At 39.5% G+C, this 16,922-nt stretch overlaps 1 pseudogene across 1 annotated transcript; it reads right to left on the bottom strand.

The window, feature by feature from the left end:
• Positions 1-7,406: 7,406 nt before the first annotated feature.
• Positions 7,407-7,965, bottom strand: LOC311597590 (mediator of RNA polymerase II transcription subunit 31-like; annotated as a pseudogene). The gene has a single exon. The product of its transcript is annotated as a mediator of RNA polymerase II transcription subunit 31-like (transcript).
• Positions 7,966-16,922: the final 8,957 nt, after the last annotated feature.

The following is a 16,922-nucleotide window of genomic DNA, read 5'->3' as shown; positions in this document are numbered from 1 at the left end:
TAGTTTGAACCCAGAGGAAGAGGACAGGAATTAGAGGTTAGCTTTGCTCAGACCACCATATTCTGGTAAAGAGAAAGCTATTATGGTAGGAGAATGGAATAGTTTTTAAAATCAATTTGTTATCTTGATTTGGAATGTATGTTTAGACATTTAGTGTGCTGACCTTTACTTGTGGGCTCCTCAAATGTTAGGTTTCTCTCTCTCTCTCTCTCTCTCTCTCTCTCTCTCTCTCTCTCTCTCGTGTGTGTGTGTGTGTGTGTGAGATTTCTGTTTCTATGTGCTGGCAGGTTATAGGTCAGGTATTTATAATTGGGGTTTCATATTTTCTGAATTACCCAGAAATGTCTATGTTATCACTTGGATCTCAGCCCACCTCTTCAGAGATAATGATGTTATGTTTCCTACAGTTCTCTACTATTTCACTTTCTGCCCATTACTGTTTTATTTCTACATATTTAGCTATTTACCACCTTTAATTATTTTGTTTCTGGTTTATTTCTGTCCCAATCTTCTCAACCTTACCATCCCAGTTGAAATTAACTGTCAACTTGACACCATCTATAGTCACCTGGCAAACATCTCTATTAAGTAATTGCCTTTAACGTGTTGGTCTGTGAGGGATTGTCTTGATTGATGTAGGAGCGCCTAGCCCACTGTGGGTAGTGCCTGTTCTTAGGCAGGTGGTCTTGTGCTGCATAAGAAAGCAGCTAAGTATGAGCCGGAGAGCAAAGCTAACCAGAAGCAGTATTTTGTTCTGGCTCTTACCTGGATTCCTGTCCTGACTTCCCTCAAGGATGCATTGTGACATGAAAGTATAGGCTAAATAGACTCTTTTCCTCCCCTTAGATTGCTTTTGATCCAAGTATCTGATCATATAAACAAAAGAAAAGACTAGCACACCTGCTGATCAGGATTTAGAGCCATATCTGAAGTTCAGTAGACACTCTATAGAAAGTGAATGAGTGTAGTTCCTAATAAATACTGTGCTAATTTATTTCACATATAAAAGTTGAGTTAACCAGTTATTTTTTGTAACATCATTGGGAGAAGACTCAACAGGTAGATAAAATTGATGTGTATTAGAATACCAGTAGTTTGTAGTAAAAGCTTGCTTTTAAACTATTTGTGAGTTTTAAAAATGTTTCCTCTCCTAGCAGGCAGCTCTGCTATTTCAGTAGCCAACTTAGGGGACTTCCTCTTCCTAGACTTCCCAAGGTTAACATAGATCTTCTTCCCAAATACTAATACTGTTTACCCTGTTTGATAGATTGCTTGTTGAAGTTTACTAACACGATTTCTGTGGCATTAATGATTGTTTTCAGAAATAACTGGTATTTTTAAGTAACACTTAGTTTCTGAGCTTCCTATCAAGCAGAAGCATCATCCTGTAGCTCAGCATCATCTCTTTTTAAAGGTTGAACGCTACACAAATAAGAACATGCTTTAGAAAGGAAAACAGTCTTCATCGAAATAGGACTCTTTGTTAAAAATGCATTCATTAAATGTCTTATTTCAGAGGCTAATATGTCAAATAAATGCTTTAGATAATTTTTCTTGGAAGAAAGCCAGGAAGTAGTTTGGCTCCATTTTCAGGGGTAAGTAGGGGTGTTTTATCTCACACAGCCCCAAGGAATCACAAATGAAAACTTTCCACTTTAATGATGCCATCTACTATTCATTATTTCAACAAACAACATCCCCCACCCCCACTGAAGTCACTTGGGGTAAAGGTTTGGAGTGCTTGATACCTGCAAGGCAGAGAGGCCCACTCTGCGTTCTTGTTCATAAGTAGCCCGTTTCCCTCCTCTGCTTCCCCAGCACCCCGTGGAGCTGCTCTCCGTGCTGAGAGCTCCACTGAGTAAGAGATTCCCATTTGAAAGTCATCTCTGGGAGCTCAAAGTGCTCTAAGAGGGAAAGGAACTATCGACTGTTAATCAACTCAATTATGTAACACACTTCACACATAATATAGAGAAAGTAACAGAGCCTTTTAATTATGCCCAGAGGCATTCAAGTAGTTAAAGGAAATAATCTAATCGGAGAGCCAGCCCTAAACAGTGTCTTATTTCCATTTTCAGTATTCACTTCTTCTCTCACCCTTGATGAGTTTGGGAAAGAAATACTAGTATCCAGATGCTTAAGGAAGAATTAGAAGTGGAAGAAGAAATTCAGGAAATGGAGTTATGGCATGCATTCCTTAATGAGATTACTAACCTAAAGTGCAGAAGACAATCTCAGTGTGGATTATTAGAGCCATGCAGCTTTAGCTTGAACCTATCATTGAAAAAAAAATCAGACAAAGTTTTAATATCTGAAGCCAGAGTAACTATGCTAACTGTGAGTATCAGCACTACATGAGCTATTCTTATTCCTGTCAGTACTAAATGTTTCTTAGTAGGAATTATAGAAATTAGTAGGAGCTATAGCAATTATGCTAAATATTAAATGTCTGCCTCTAAATCTTTTAATGTATAAGAAGTGGCATGTGAAATTGGTACTTTGCTTCAAAAATTTTATGTGGCACTTGAAAATCTTAACATGCTTTTCCTCTGAAGAGAAGCAGAAACAAGTGACAGGGTTCAGCAGAAAAGCTGGCCATATCCTATCAACGGCTTAGTATTCTTACAGCTTCTCATCTATAAGTCTCAGGCAGCTTTTGTTTAGATTTTATAGCAGTCAGAGCTAACCCTTGAGGTCACATAATAGTAGCTGTAGCCACAACATTTATTTTGTTAAGTAATTTGACTATCATTTTGAAGAACAAAAATTTTCTAATTACATTTTAATTTGGACCCATTATCCTTTTCCCTAAAAGAAGAAGAAAGCTGACATTAGCAACTTTGCTTTGGTTTGAAATATGTTTCTTTTTATTAAAGTTTAAGAAGTATTTCCAGTTGGCACCTGTGGTGGTTTGAATAGGTGTGGCCCCATAGATCCATGTGTTTGAATGCTGGGCCACAGGGTGTGCCACTATTAGGAGGTATGGCCATGTTGGTGTAGGTGTGGCCTTGTTGAGGTGGGCTTTGAGGTGTCCCATGCTTAAACTCCACCTGGTGTGGAATCAGAGTTTCCTCCTGGCTGTCTGCAGAAGACATGAACTCTTGCCTCCTCCAGCCCCAGGATTGCTTACAGAATGCCATGGCTCCCATGATGATGATAATAGACTGAAGCTCTGAAGCTGTAAGTCAGCCCCAATTAAATGTTCTCTTTCATAAGAGTTGCCTTGGTCGTGGTTTCTCTTCACAGCAATACAACCCTGAGGCAGCTCCGTAGGCCTTTAATATGGACACTATTTTGGTTGCAGTCTTTTGTTTTGCAATTTTAGTAACTTAAATCATATGTCTGTCCTCTCTGTGTGTGCTTGCCATCATGGACACAAACGTGGTACAGGACAACCTGAAAATTTATTTCTTCCATCTACTGTGTGGGACTGAGCATCAAACCCAGGCCATTGTGCCTGGTGGCAAGCCCTTCTACCACTGAGCCATCTTTCTAGCTTCTGAGAGAGAAGCTGGAGGAAGGAATTCCCAGTAATCTGGGGAGAGTTACAGGTAACTGGGCTAATGAGCAAATGAAGGCGTGGAGTAGGGTGTGCATATCATGATCCTGGTAAGGGCTAGGTGAGTTCACTGTCTTAGAAAAGAGTTGAATGAAATTCAGATTGCTTGGGTCACTGGAAGCCATCAACTACCTGATGTGCATAAGAAGATATTTCCTTTTAATCCCCTCTTTAGTTTTCCTGTGTATCCAAACCAGTCTTTTCTAAGAAGTTGGAGTTAGATTTACAGTTTCAGTCTCCAACTGAGCTATCAGACAGCATGTCTTTGGGGGGGGGTATATGGGGCTCCCTTAAGATAAATGATTGATTGTAACTTTTTTGTTTGAAGAATGTTATTTTCAGTATGATTTTTTTCCTAGGAAAACTGAGGAGACCTTAATATTGACTTATTTTAGGGACTAACTATACTTTAAATTACTTATGGTATTTCTTCTTATCTGATCATTGTTTATGTTGTCAACCAAGTGTACTTAACACTTGTGGAATAAAGTGGAGAGAAGAGATCAAAGTGAAGTGTCACTAATCTCTATTCAGGAATGTTGCTGCAATGAATGGATCAAATGCAATGTGAACTGTAGGCACAGGAAACCCGGGGAGAGTGGAGTGTACAAATGCTACCACTCATTTTACCTTAGAATTTTGAATCTTTCCATTTCTTGACTATTTCAATAAATGTACATTTCTGGTTTCTTGATAAATGACAGCTGCTTAAGGTTAGTAAGTTATCTTAATCTGAATTGGATGATGCTCACAGCCTAAAGGCATATTTAATTCTGAGATTAAATTAAACAATTCTTGATCAATGGCAATAAGTTCTACATCTAGTACATTCAAAATCCAAAAGTTTATCAATCAATATAAGCCATCTTCATTAAAAGAAAAACAATAGCATGTTTTAATTGACATATGATCTTTATTAAACTAACAAAAATAGAGTTGTCTTTGCTCTTAATGAGGTTGCTTAACTAAATCTGCTGCATAGAATTGATTTCTGCTTTTTTCTAAAGGACTCATTATCAACTTTAATAAGCCAGGGATTGATCCATTTTGGAAAACGAAGAATATATTATATCCTAGGTCTCCAACTTAATTTGTAGAGAAATAGATACTATCAGAATTGAGAATTCTCCTCCACCGAAACATATTGAACTGGCCTAAGAAAGATTTCTGAGAGCAGCACAATTTAGCTGTAGGACCATAATAGGATGTGCAATCAGGTTGGACACCTTGAGATGCTGTTCAATCTGAGAATGTGAAGGATTCAGCCAGCAACATGAGAAAGATGCATCAGCTTTGTAACTTTAAGATGCTTTTCTGTTTTACATCTTAATTGGCTGTATAATTTCATGTTAAAGAAAACTGTTATGGTTAAGCTATTATTTCTTATTCTTGATCCCTTATGGCTGAAAAATTAAGTCTGTGTCTGTCTGCCTCTTACAGAAAAAAGTCCTGCATCAAAGCTACTTCATCAAAATGAACTTAAGAAATAAAATTCCTATGTAGAGCTCAAGGGGGCTGCTGTTGCTATTCTGGTGTGTCTGCTTCTGGACATCTCAGTCCTAAGATTATTCACTCCTTGAGCAAGCATCACTTACTGTATGTACACAGTAGTAGCCTCTATACATAAGTGTTCTTAAGTATGAACGTTTTAGCCTGGGGCCAAAAAGAAGTTAACAGTTGTATTTTCTCATGTCTTGTTTTACTTTAAGACATCTTTCCCTAACATAATGACATAATTGTTTTTACTTGTTTGCTTTAGGAGACAACCTCTATGTTTGCAGACTCTCATTATTTCTACAAGTTGGTTTGACATTTTAGGCCACTATGCTGGCTACATTTATATCAACATGATACAAACTATAGTTATCTGAGAGGAGGAAACCTTGATTGAGGAAATTCCTCCATAAGATCATGCCCTGGATATTTTCTTAACTAGTAATTGATGGTGAAGTCTCAGCCTGTTGTGGAGCCACCCTTGGGCTGGTGGTCCTGGCTTATATAAGAAATCAGGCTGAGCAAGCCATGGCGAGCAAGCCAGTAAGCAGCACCCCTCCATGGCCTCTGCATCAGCTCCTGCCTCCAGGTTCCTGCTCAGTTTGAGTTCCTGCCTTGACTTCCATCAGTGATGGGCTGTCATCTAGAAGTGTAAGCTGAAATAAACCCTTTCCTACCAAGTTGTCTTGGTCATGATGTTTCATCACAGGAATAGAAATCTTAACTAAGCCACCAACTACATATTTGTTGGGATGCTACCTTTGTGTTACCAAAATCTACTTTCTCCACAAAACAAAACCATGAAAATTCATGTTCTCCAGGTGATTGGCCTTCATTCAGTGGCCTGATGTATAGAAGTAGTTTAATGAATTCTCAAGGTCTTCAGTCCTTTTGCCAGAATAATTTTACAGCTTCTTTATGCCTCCTGGAGTAGTTGGCTTAGCAATTCCTCCTGTACTGGCTATCTTTGTTTTTTGTTTTGTTTTGTTTTGTTTTTTTGGCAATCTTTGTGTTAGGGATTATTTCTAGGAAAAACCTCTAAGAATTTTTTGGTTTTTTGGTTTTTTGTTTTTGTTTTTGTTTTGTACAAATAATCTAGGTAGAAATTTGGTTGTATCAGCACATTCTACCAAACATAGATACTAGGTAGGAATGTTGTTTCTCTTTCAGGCCTGGAAACTTACATGCCTTACTACACAAGCAAATATATTAGATTTCATATTTTTGGTAAATAAGCATTGGTATATAAAAGTCACATGCACACAGTTTATAGTCCTGTGGATTTTGTGTTTGATCAGTTTATTTTACTTTGAAATCACTAGACATCCCCCAAACCATCAGCTATAGATATAGAAATGTTGGGAGTGGTGATACACTGGTCTATTTCTGGCTGGAGGCCAACCAAAACTGCAGAACAACCTGCAGCCCAGCTTGGGACACAGCAAAACTGGCTCAAAAAGAACTGAATGAAGGAACAAAACTTACTGAATTCCTGTAATGTGCCAGGTACTATATTAGCCTTTAGACACACAGCAGTGGCATAGAGTAATGGTTGCTTAGTCTTGAAGTCTCTGTTTTTGTGGATATTTAAATTTGAGCCTATTTTTGCTGTACTCAGATATATTTACATGATATTCTTGCAAAAATATATTGTTCTTGCAACACATTTTACAGATCTTACTAGTCGTCTTGGTTAGTTTTCTATTGCAGTGATAAAACACCATAACCAGAGTGATTTATTTCCATTTACAGCTGTTATGCTGGCAAGTCAAGGCAGGGACTGAAGGAGAGCCCATGGAGAAGTTTTGTTCACTGGATCTTTACTCATGGCTTGTTTAGCCTGCTTTCTTATAACCGTAGGACCATCTGTCTGGGGTGGTACCACCCATCATAGGCTGGACCCTCCTATGTTAATCATTAATCAGTAAAATGCCCAGCAGTCCTGTCTACAAGCCAACCTGAGGAAGCATTTTCTCAATTGAAGTGCCCTCTTCCCACATGACCCTAGCCGGGGTCAAGCTAAAAGGCTCTGGGTTCTGCTTATTGTGTTTGTTTCCATAGATTTTGCTCTGCAAGCTCGGAGTGGCTTTTCTATAGTGGCAGCAGCTTGATTTGTTGTCTGCTATGTCCACTTACATGGCTTTACCCCTCTTTATCCTTGTTCTAGAAGGACTTTTCATTGTAGAGTTTTGTTTCAAGTTCTTTCTTCCTTTTCCTCTTCCTCTTCTTCTTCTTCTTTTTGGGTTTAACAGAAATAATCTATTAATACTCAAAAGTTTGCCAACCAAAAATAACACTAATGGTTCTGAGTGCTACCACAATAAGGGTAGGCGGAAGAGTCTTATCTCTGTACGGTACAACAGCAATACATTATAGACATGTCCTAAGAGTCTGGTCTGTCCCCAGCTCTTCATTTTCCTGCTGTGTTATTCTGTTGCTGCTGTTCTGCCAGGGCTTGCTGAAGATGCATCCACTTCCGAGAATAGGGCTGCCAGTGTAGAATCTACTGTTCATCAATGAACTTCGCACACTGAACATTCACCAGCTCTTTTCCGAAGTGTTCATACTGGAGGAGCTCTCACGTGTAAATACTGAGGGTACTTTAGATACTTGGCATATTCTGGTTCTTTCCAGTAAAGCAAGTACTTAAGATAATTAACAAAAGCTTTGTCTTTGAAGTAACCTCTTTGGGCAAGAAAATTAAGGCAATTTGGGTTGGCTAAACATTGCACAAATTCCATCTCCATCTGAAACCGAAGTTAATTTCCAGCATCATCTGTCTCCATAGCGACAGCTGCAGCCATAACTGTAACAGAGAGGCACAACCAACCAACCAGACCGAACCGCAGCCTGGAATGGTAAGGGAGGACCGGAAACCCAATTTCTATCTTCTTATCTTCATAATATCTCACTAAGAATACCATATCTTAATGTTTCTTATTTGAATCAGTAATATTAAAGGAGTTTCTTAGCTTTTGATTAAGTACACAAAAGTGTTCAAAACTGAATATATTTTTGGCTAAGAAAATAAACAGGAGCAGATGAGATGGTCTAGTGGGTAAAAACACTTTCCATTTAGCCTGACCTGAATTTGATCCCTGAAACCCGAATAGTGGAAAGACTGACTTCTATAAGTTGCATTCTGACCTCTAGCTTTTCCCCGTAACAATGCATGTACAGGCATACACACACACACACACACACACACACACACACACACACACACACACACACACACACACACCCCTTTTAAAAGTAAGACAATAACTAGTCTGAAACAATTTTTTAAAGGTGAGTTCTCACTATTTTGCTTAAGCTGGTCTTGAATTCTGTGTAAAGCTCAGGCTGGCCTTACAATTCATAGATCCTTCTGTCTCAGCCTCCAAAGCGCTAGGACAATTCTTTTTTAAAAAATACATCTATTTACTTATTTTTGTGTGTCATGATGTGCATTTGTTTGGAGGTCAGGGGACAGCCTGTGGGAATAGGTTGTCTCCGGCCATTTACTTTGGGATTTGCATTCCTGGTTTATACTAGTCCAGCAACTTATTTCCCTTCTGTTAATACCACCGTGTCTCAGAAGTGTCCACATCTCCCACTTCTCTCCCTGTGCTTTCCTTAGCATGGCCACAGCTCAAATGGTGCTTCTTCAGAGTGCTGTTTCCTGTCCATCCCATCCAAAGGGGATTCCTTAATATCTTGAAGAACCCTGTTTTCAATAGTGTTTAGAATACATTGATATTTTGTGTGTGCTTTTTTTTAGTGTGCATTTACCACCTTTCTCACCATCATAAGCCCATGAGGTTAGAGACTTTTTACCACCAAATTATTAGTGCCTGATGTAATACCTAGGATGTTGTAGGGACAGATATATTTATTGAATAAATATTTGGCTTGCTCTCAGAGTCTTTAGAAGCAGTCTTAAATCTCTCAACTCTATTAGTCCTGGTCCTTCTAAATCTAAGACCCTTTCTAGCCTTCTTTTGATGCCTTTCCTAGGGTTATGCTGATATATCAGTCATCATCTATTTATGTAGTAGATTGTGCTCCAAGCACCAAAGTTGGAAAGTGACTGCAGGGACCTGATGAGATAACAGGAACCAAAACAGAAACACTGCCCATAAAACAAGAGCTTCCTCGAACTAGAGTGGAAAGTAGCTCTTTCCTCACTGGCCATCACTGGTACACGGAATCCCAAACCTGAGTGTGGATGGAGGAGGCTCTACCAACAATGTAAGACTGAACAGAACTGGGATGTTTAGGAGTTGGCAGTTATATAGTGAATAGCTGTATCTGCTTACACGCTGACTGTGTGACCCACAGAAGGGCTGGAAACCTCAGTAAGACTGACCTGGAGGTGAAAGAATCATTATAACAAACTGTGTAGATATGAGAGTCAGCTGTAGTGAGATTTGCTGACATTCTGACCCCATAATTCTGGTCCTCAGTTTAGTTTTAAATGGAGTATAAACTATTCTCTAGATGTAGCATGCTCTGGTCCTTTTAGATTCCAAACCTTCTTAGTATTAAGACATTTATTTTTCTTCCACGATCTTTTTTTTTTTTTTTAAGTTTTCACATAAGCTAATCTTTTTTTTTTTTTTTAACTTTGTACACCCGGATCTTTTCCTCCTAGATCCTCTCATTAACATTTCACTTGGCCTATTTTATTCTATCTCTACCCTTTTCTTATATCCTTTATTTACCTATGCTGCATCTTAATTTGTTTTTAAAACTGTAGTTTTGAAATGTACCTCAGAAGTAGCTCCAAGTTCCTTGGTCCATGCAGTTCTCCTACCTCAGCCTCCTGGTTGCTGCCTGCCCTCACACTGTAGTTGTTCATGTGATTATTGTGCAAATTGTTTTTGCCTAGATTGGTGCTTTTTCATTAATTCTTCAGAATTCATATCATTATCAAAAATTCAATGTTTTAGGTATAATTTACATGCAATAAATGCTGAAATATTTGGTATATATATCAAGTCCTATCACACTGTACGTTGCCATCCATCATCTCAGTGGCTCTGCCATGCTTTTTCTAGTTAATCCTTTTGCCATAGTCTCCAGAACCCAGCATGGCCTTGGTTTTCATTCTGTGTTGTTCCTGCTGACTAGTTTCAAGCTACTGACTTATACTAGTTGATAAACTTCAAAATAATCTTTCTTCAGCGGTTATCTGTTCATGTCATTATTCATATAGAAAAAAATATCTGCTTCAAAAACTGAAACTCAAGCCTGGCGTGGTAGCACATGCCTGTAATCCCAGCACTCAGGGAAGCAGAGGCAAGCAGATCTCTGTGGGTTCTAGCCCAGCCTGGTCTACAAAGTGAGTCCAAGACAGCCAAGGCTACACAGAAAAAGTCTGTCTCAAATTAAAAAAAAAAAAAGAAACTCAAAATTTAAGAAAGACATTGGCATGAGAAAGCTAGTCCCTTTCAGTTAGGATGTTATGCTAACTGTCTCAGTTTCTCTGGTTATACCAGGTACAGAATAAGAATTGGACTGTACCTAAGTGATGGCAACAGAAACAAGGCAGAATTGCCCTGGTTACTACCTCATCTGACTCCTCCAAGATCATTCTGGCCCCTGAAATTCTTACCTGTGCTTTGAGAATGCTCCATATTCTTGTATGACCTTATTTATGATTCCTTCAGCCTTCTTTTTGTTTGTTTTTCCTTCTATTGAGAACAGTTTTCTCTCTCTCACATAATATATCATGATTATGGTTTCCTCTCCTTCTACACCTTCCAGTTCTTTGCCCATCCCCCCAATCCAGATCTACCCCCTTTCTTTCTCTCATTCAAAAACAAACAGATTTCTAAGGGCTAATAACAATATAAAATAATCTAATAAGATAACACAAAACTAACAGGTCAGAATAGGACAAAACAAACAGAAGGAAAAGAGCCCAAGGAAAGGCACAAGAAACAGGTATAGATGCAGAGACCACCCATTCACACACTGGGGAGCCCTATACAGACATAACTGGAAGCCATAACATATATGCAAAGCGTGAAAAAGAGAGGAAACATATATACAACAAAATAAAAAATGTGATAGAATTGATAAAAAGGAAAAGCCCATAATGATACAAGGAACCTCCACAGATGAGTTCATTTTCTACTGGCCACCTACTAGTGGGCATGCAGCCAACCCTTAAGAGTAGTTTGTTTCCCCAGGGAGACTCCCTTGGAAACTGCGTTTTCACTTGCAAGTGGTTATCAATTAGAGATTAATTCAGGGTTAGGAATAGGGACATGTGTCTGTTTCGCTTTTCAGTTCTAAGACCCCATCTGGTGCAGACGGGTGCGTTCTACCTCAGTCTCTGGGGGCTCATTTAGAGGGCCTGCCTTCTTGGTGTCCTCCATTCCTCCTGGCTCTTGTACTGTGTCTGCCTTCTCTTTTGTAGGGCTCCCTGAACCCTGAGAGGAGGGCTTTGATGGAGGCCATACCATTAGGGCTGACTGTTACAAGGTCTCTCACTCTCTACACATTGTCTAGCTGTGGGTCTGTGTATCTGTTCCCATCTGCTTCAGGAGGAAGCTTCTCTGATGATGACCAAGCAAGGCACTGATCTACGGCTGACCTTATTACTAGAGCTCAGGTCACCCCTCTGCACTGGCAGAGGCTCATTACAGTTTACTGGGTTTAACTGTTAACTTGAAAGTCTCTGTCTGAAGATGAGTAATTTTCCCAGAGTGTCTTTGGTCTTTTATAAATAGAGCTTTGGTGGTTGAGTTGCTCTTGTGTTCTAGACATGCTCAGACATGTCTGGACTTTCTGTGTGTCCACAGCTTGGTTTACTTCTATTCTTATTACAAGTTATTCTCTGCCACTAACCCATTGATATGCATCATATGTTTTATATAGTCCTTACTCCTCCAATACACTGAAAGACATTTTAACTGTTGAAATTTTCAGTGTAGACTTAAATGTATTAAGCATGGACACACAGAATGCCTTTGTATATTGAATTGAAATCTTCTAAACCATATTATTAGCTGTAATTTTGGACTAATGCTGAGTTGGAATTGATGACCAGTCGAAAGTTTAGCTTAATTGGTGTTTGTGGTTTTATCTGAGGAGCAGTATTTATATATTTGTATAACTGATTATGTTTTATCCTTATTTGAAAAAAAGAACTCAGAAAAGTAAAAAGAACCAATAAAATAAAATATCTAAATGCCTTAATAATATCTTCATAGTAACATTTGAGCAAAGACTAAAGTAAGCTGAGCATATTGTCACTTTCAAAGGTTCATCTGACTTAGGTAGCTTGTCTGTTGAAGTATAGTGAAAGATAAAAAGGAAGGGAAAAAAAAAGGTAGGTACCTGTACGTTTCAGAATTATTTCACTCAAGACTCTGAAGTATGATAAAAGACACAATGACATTGTATGGTTCTTTGAAGAGAAAACCTGGTGTTTAAACAACTTACTTTTCTTATTTCTATTTATCACAACTTGTAATGGCATATGAATATTAATCCTGTGTAGGCTAGCCGATCCTTAGAAGCTCTTCTAGATTTCTTCTAGACATTCTTTGATAAGAAGCTTCTAGAATGACTGGACTGTATGAATAGTCAGTGGATGTGTTGAATGAAGCAATGAACTTGTGTGAGTGAGTGTTCCCATAGAAAAGACACCTAGGGGCATTCCAGCTGGCTCAGTGGAAGATGCTGTCCACCAAGCCTGATGACATGAGTTTGACCCCCAGAACCCAAACAATGGGAGAAAAACAAGTCCTTGAGCTAGCTGTCCTCACACCCTTCCTACTCACACACACAAAGTAAATAAGAAATGTAATAATAATAATAATAATAATAATAATAATAATAATAATAAAATAATAATCTACTTTGATGTTGTGTTGAAAGGTAGGTATGTTTTAAATAATTGATGAGTGTGGCCAGATAGTTCTTCACAACACAGCAGCAGCAGCAGCAGCAGCAGCAGCAGCAGCAGCAGCAACAACAACAACAACATGTAAGTTTTTTAGAACCTAAAACTGTGTAGGCCTACTTTATTTCTTGTGAAGAAGCTAATTTAGAGCTATTCTAAAGGCATTTGGTTATATTTTAAACAGTTGGGAGGAAAATGTGTTGTGTTGATAAGTGTTCTATTAAGGTTTTGTGTTGTTTCTTAAGTTGATGGCAGTTAGCCAAAGTGGCCAACACCCGTAATCCGAGAGCTTAGGAGGCTGAGGGAGGATTGCTATAAATCTGAGGCTAGCTGGGCTATACAGTGAGACTTCCAAACAAAATAAATAAGCAAACAAAGAAAACTCCATAAAATTGATGGTGTGGTTTCTCTGGGGGAAGAAACATAAAAACGGAAACATTTCTTTAAACATTGACTAGATTAAAAGTTTAGGGAATATGTTTTAGGTAAAGGAAAGAACAAATATAAGGATATTAGAAAAATCAAAATATTGAATAATACAAACGAGATTGAATTAATAGTGTATATCTGTGCTCTGAGTACTAAGGAATGAAGCATCAGAAATATGTTTTCATTCAATTGAGAAAGAAACACATGTATATAATTCTTTTTTTCTTGAAGTTTTGGTGTTTGTATATGAATGTGTGTTTTCATGCAAGAAAAGCACAAAGACCAAGTGGGAGATACAGACCAAAACACACCCGTGCTCACTCCGGGGTGAATGGGTTGGAATTCTCAGACAGGGAATCTTCATTTAATACGTTTTAGGTTCTTTTAATTTAAATTTCAATCTATCTACACTTTATAATGAATACTTCTTTTTTTTTTTAAAGGAAGAAGGACACACATGGAAGCACAGTGAGCTGCTCGACAAGTACATAGTTAATAAACTAGCGAGAAGCTTCCAGAATTTTTTGAGTAATTTTTTGTGTGTACAGAAAGACTATGTTATTTATTTAGATATTACTATTGTGCCATTCTTTTGTTTTGTTTTTGAGTAATTCTTTGTTAAATTTATGAATTAGGTTAGGCTAACTTGGTGATTTTCTAAATTTTCTTTGTAGCCACAGACTCAGTAGTCTGCATAGTCTTAGGTAGAATTCCTGTACATTAAGGTGATGAAAGCTGAGTGCTTGCTGAGATGGGAGTGAGGGAGTTTCTCTGTGTTTCCATTTCCCATAATCTTTTCACAGCCCCTAGGGCTCTGTTGAACACAGTTTGAAATACACTGGTCTCTTCCTGGGATGCCTTTGATTTAGTCCTTCCTGAAGGTCAGAGGGATATAGCAGTCCTGTGATTTCTAAAACACAAAGAATGAAGAATGCCTAGAGGTAACCCTGAATTCCATCTTGCCTTGCTGGAGACTAGGAGTCGCTCACACCATGTCACATGTTCCCAGCTACACGACAGAAGGGCAGCTTTCAGTTTGCGCAGTTTAGCTCTGGAGTCCTGTAGTTTCACTTCTTAACGTGCAGCCGTGTGGCCTGCACCCTCGTGTGTCTAGATAACTAGTGTGCTTCTGAAGGTGATGCTTGTAGGTTAGTTGGTGCTCTACCTTTCTTAGCTGTACATAGACAAGCAACTCTTAAAAGCAAAGTTGATTTATATTTATCTAAGATGCAAGCAACTGAACAAAGAAACTGCATTTTCTTTAAAAGACTTAAATATTTATTAGTGAAACCTGTCAAGAATCATTCTTTTAGGTCATGAACACAATTCTATTTTTACTGCTTTAAGCAAACATTCGAATTTTCTGAGTATCTATTCCGTTAGAACAGTTCTCAGTGCTACATGTTGTTATGTTTAGCTTGTCATAATTTTAAAACTTTTAATATAAATATACTAGTGTGTTTAAAATAACAGAAAAACACTATTTATCCACATAAGTTTCTATCTTTAAGCGCTCTCTTCTCTCTCTCTCTCTCTCTCTCTCTCTCTCTCTCTCTCTCTCTCTCTCTCTCTCTCTCTCTCTCTCTCTCTCCCTTAGAATCTCTTTTTGCCCCACAAGGTGGCAGTGTGGTTCTTTTAATCTTTCAAACAATCCGCACACCCTACTGGTGTTTCTCGCCTTCCTTCCTTCCCCCACCAGTTTTAGGTGATCCTCGATTAGATTCTCATAAAAATGCGGCATAATTTCAAAGGAAATTTGATACTTACAAGTTTTAGGTAACCTGAAAGCAACTTCTCAATTTCTCTGTTTAGCTTTCTGTACAAGAGTCCCCCATTCTCTGCTTTGCTTTAAAAATAGTTTTTATACCAACTTCGGTTATGGTTTATAGCGTTTATTTGTACTCTTTGTGCTCTATATAATATGATGGTGTACCTATCAGTCTATTATGAAGAAATAAAATTATATAAGGAATCACTGAAATGTTTCAGGAAATAAGCACGACTTTTAGCTAATCGCCTTTAGATGATCCAGTTTTGTTGTGGTTGAATTTTCTCTTTTCTAGCCAACTAGGTTGACCTATGTCTCCTTTCTATAGGTAAAAATTATAGAATATACCTTCATTTATTTTTGAGTAGTTTTTATGCCATATACTTTGGCTTACTGTAGTTCTTTTTTCTTTCTTTTTAGTGCTCATATTCGAATGTAAATGTCTATATAAATTTGTTGTTTTCTGTAGCAAGATCCAGAGCGAACTGAGTTCCACTCAGCCGGCAGACCCCCGGCCACCATCTGTAATGGTGGCATCAGGGGCTGGGGACAGGGCGACAAGGCCGGCCTAATGGCTGCTGCTCTGGGGCAGAGGTGGTCTCCTGGGTGAGAGGCCTGGAGTCGTTAGCTAGCTTGACGCAGTTAGCAGCGCTTCCTGGCTGCTGCTTGCTGGGTGGCCTGCAGAGCGGAGCCTTGGGGGGCTGAGGAGTGTAGGGTCTTGGGTTAGGAAGAAGCCTGCCGAATCTGTTGGCCACGTTAGCCAACGGGGGGAGGAAAAGGAGGAAGAAAAGGGGAGGCTGGGGTGACAAAACGAGTCAATAGTCAATAACAAAAGCCAGGAAAGAGACAAGGCAGCGGCTAGCAGGGGAAGAACGGAGGATGCTGAGGGGAAGCTAGGCGCGGGCTGGAAGATGCTGGGTCACTAGCCGCCAGCAGCGTGCGGGACTCTGAGGCCCCTGCGCTGGAGAGGCTGCCGGGACAGGAGCATCGCTCTCTGCAGAGCGCCGGTATCCCTGAGCCGAGGCGGCCCGGAGATCGGCGCCCGCCCGTGGGCTGCGCTCGGGTACCGAAATACACCTCCAACTGTGCGGGCTGCGGCTGGGGGCTGCCGGCGTCCTGCAACGACGTCCCCAGCTCGGACGTTACCAGGGATCATCCCTGTCAGAGTGCCAGCTGAGACCAGAGCTCAGAAGGATTTACAAACCTCACTCTGTCATGAATATGCACTAGTGCTTCAGACTCGGGGAGTGTGTGCCTCGCAAGAGGTAAACCCAAAGCAATCTCAAGGAAGAACAGTGCCCAGTGTATACTGTAAATCGATGCTTTCTTAGTGATAAGCACCCCGTGCAGAGAATAGCTCCTGCCATTCCTCAGTGAGTATTTAATGATTATTAATTGTCGAGACACTTTTCACCCGAAAACGGCCTGTCTGAATTGTCTTTCTTCGCAGAGAAGTGCGAATTAAAGTTTCTTTGTTAGGGAGAACAAAGAGAAATCCCAACTATTTTAAGGAGGCTTTAGCGTTCGACTTGGCAAACCGGTCCCGCCACCCTCCACCCCTAATAGATCAACGCTATTTGACTCGCCCCCTCTCTGTCATAGCTTCGACAGAGTTGTCTGTGGGACTAGGCTGGTGTTCGTGGGCAGGATCCCCTCTTTTAGAGATTAGCGATTTAGAGGTAAGAAGTTTAGAAGCCCTTTAATTCGGCCTTGTACTTTGACATGAGAGGTAATTGAGATCTGAGGAAGATAAGGCCATCTTGCAAATTGGT

Source organism: Acomys minous (genome assembly GCF_964271855.1).
Source record: "Acomys minous genome assembly, chromosome: 1".
NCBI lineage: Eukaryota > Metazoa > Chordata > Mammalia > Rodentia > Muridae > Acomys > Acomys minous.
Note: the sequence above shows the minus strand (reverse complement) of the source record. Positions and strands in the feature narration are given on the sequence as shown.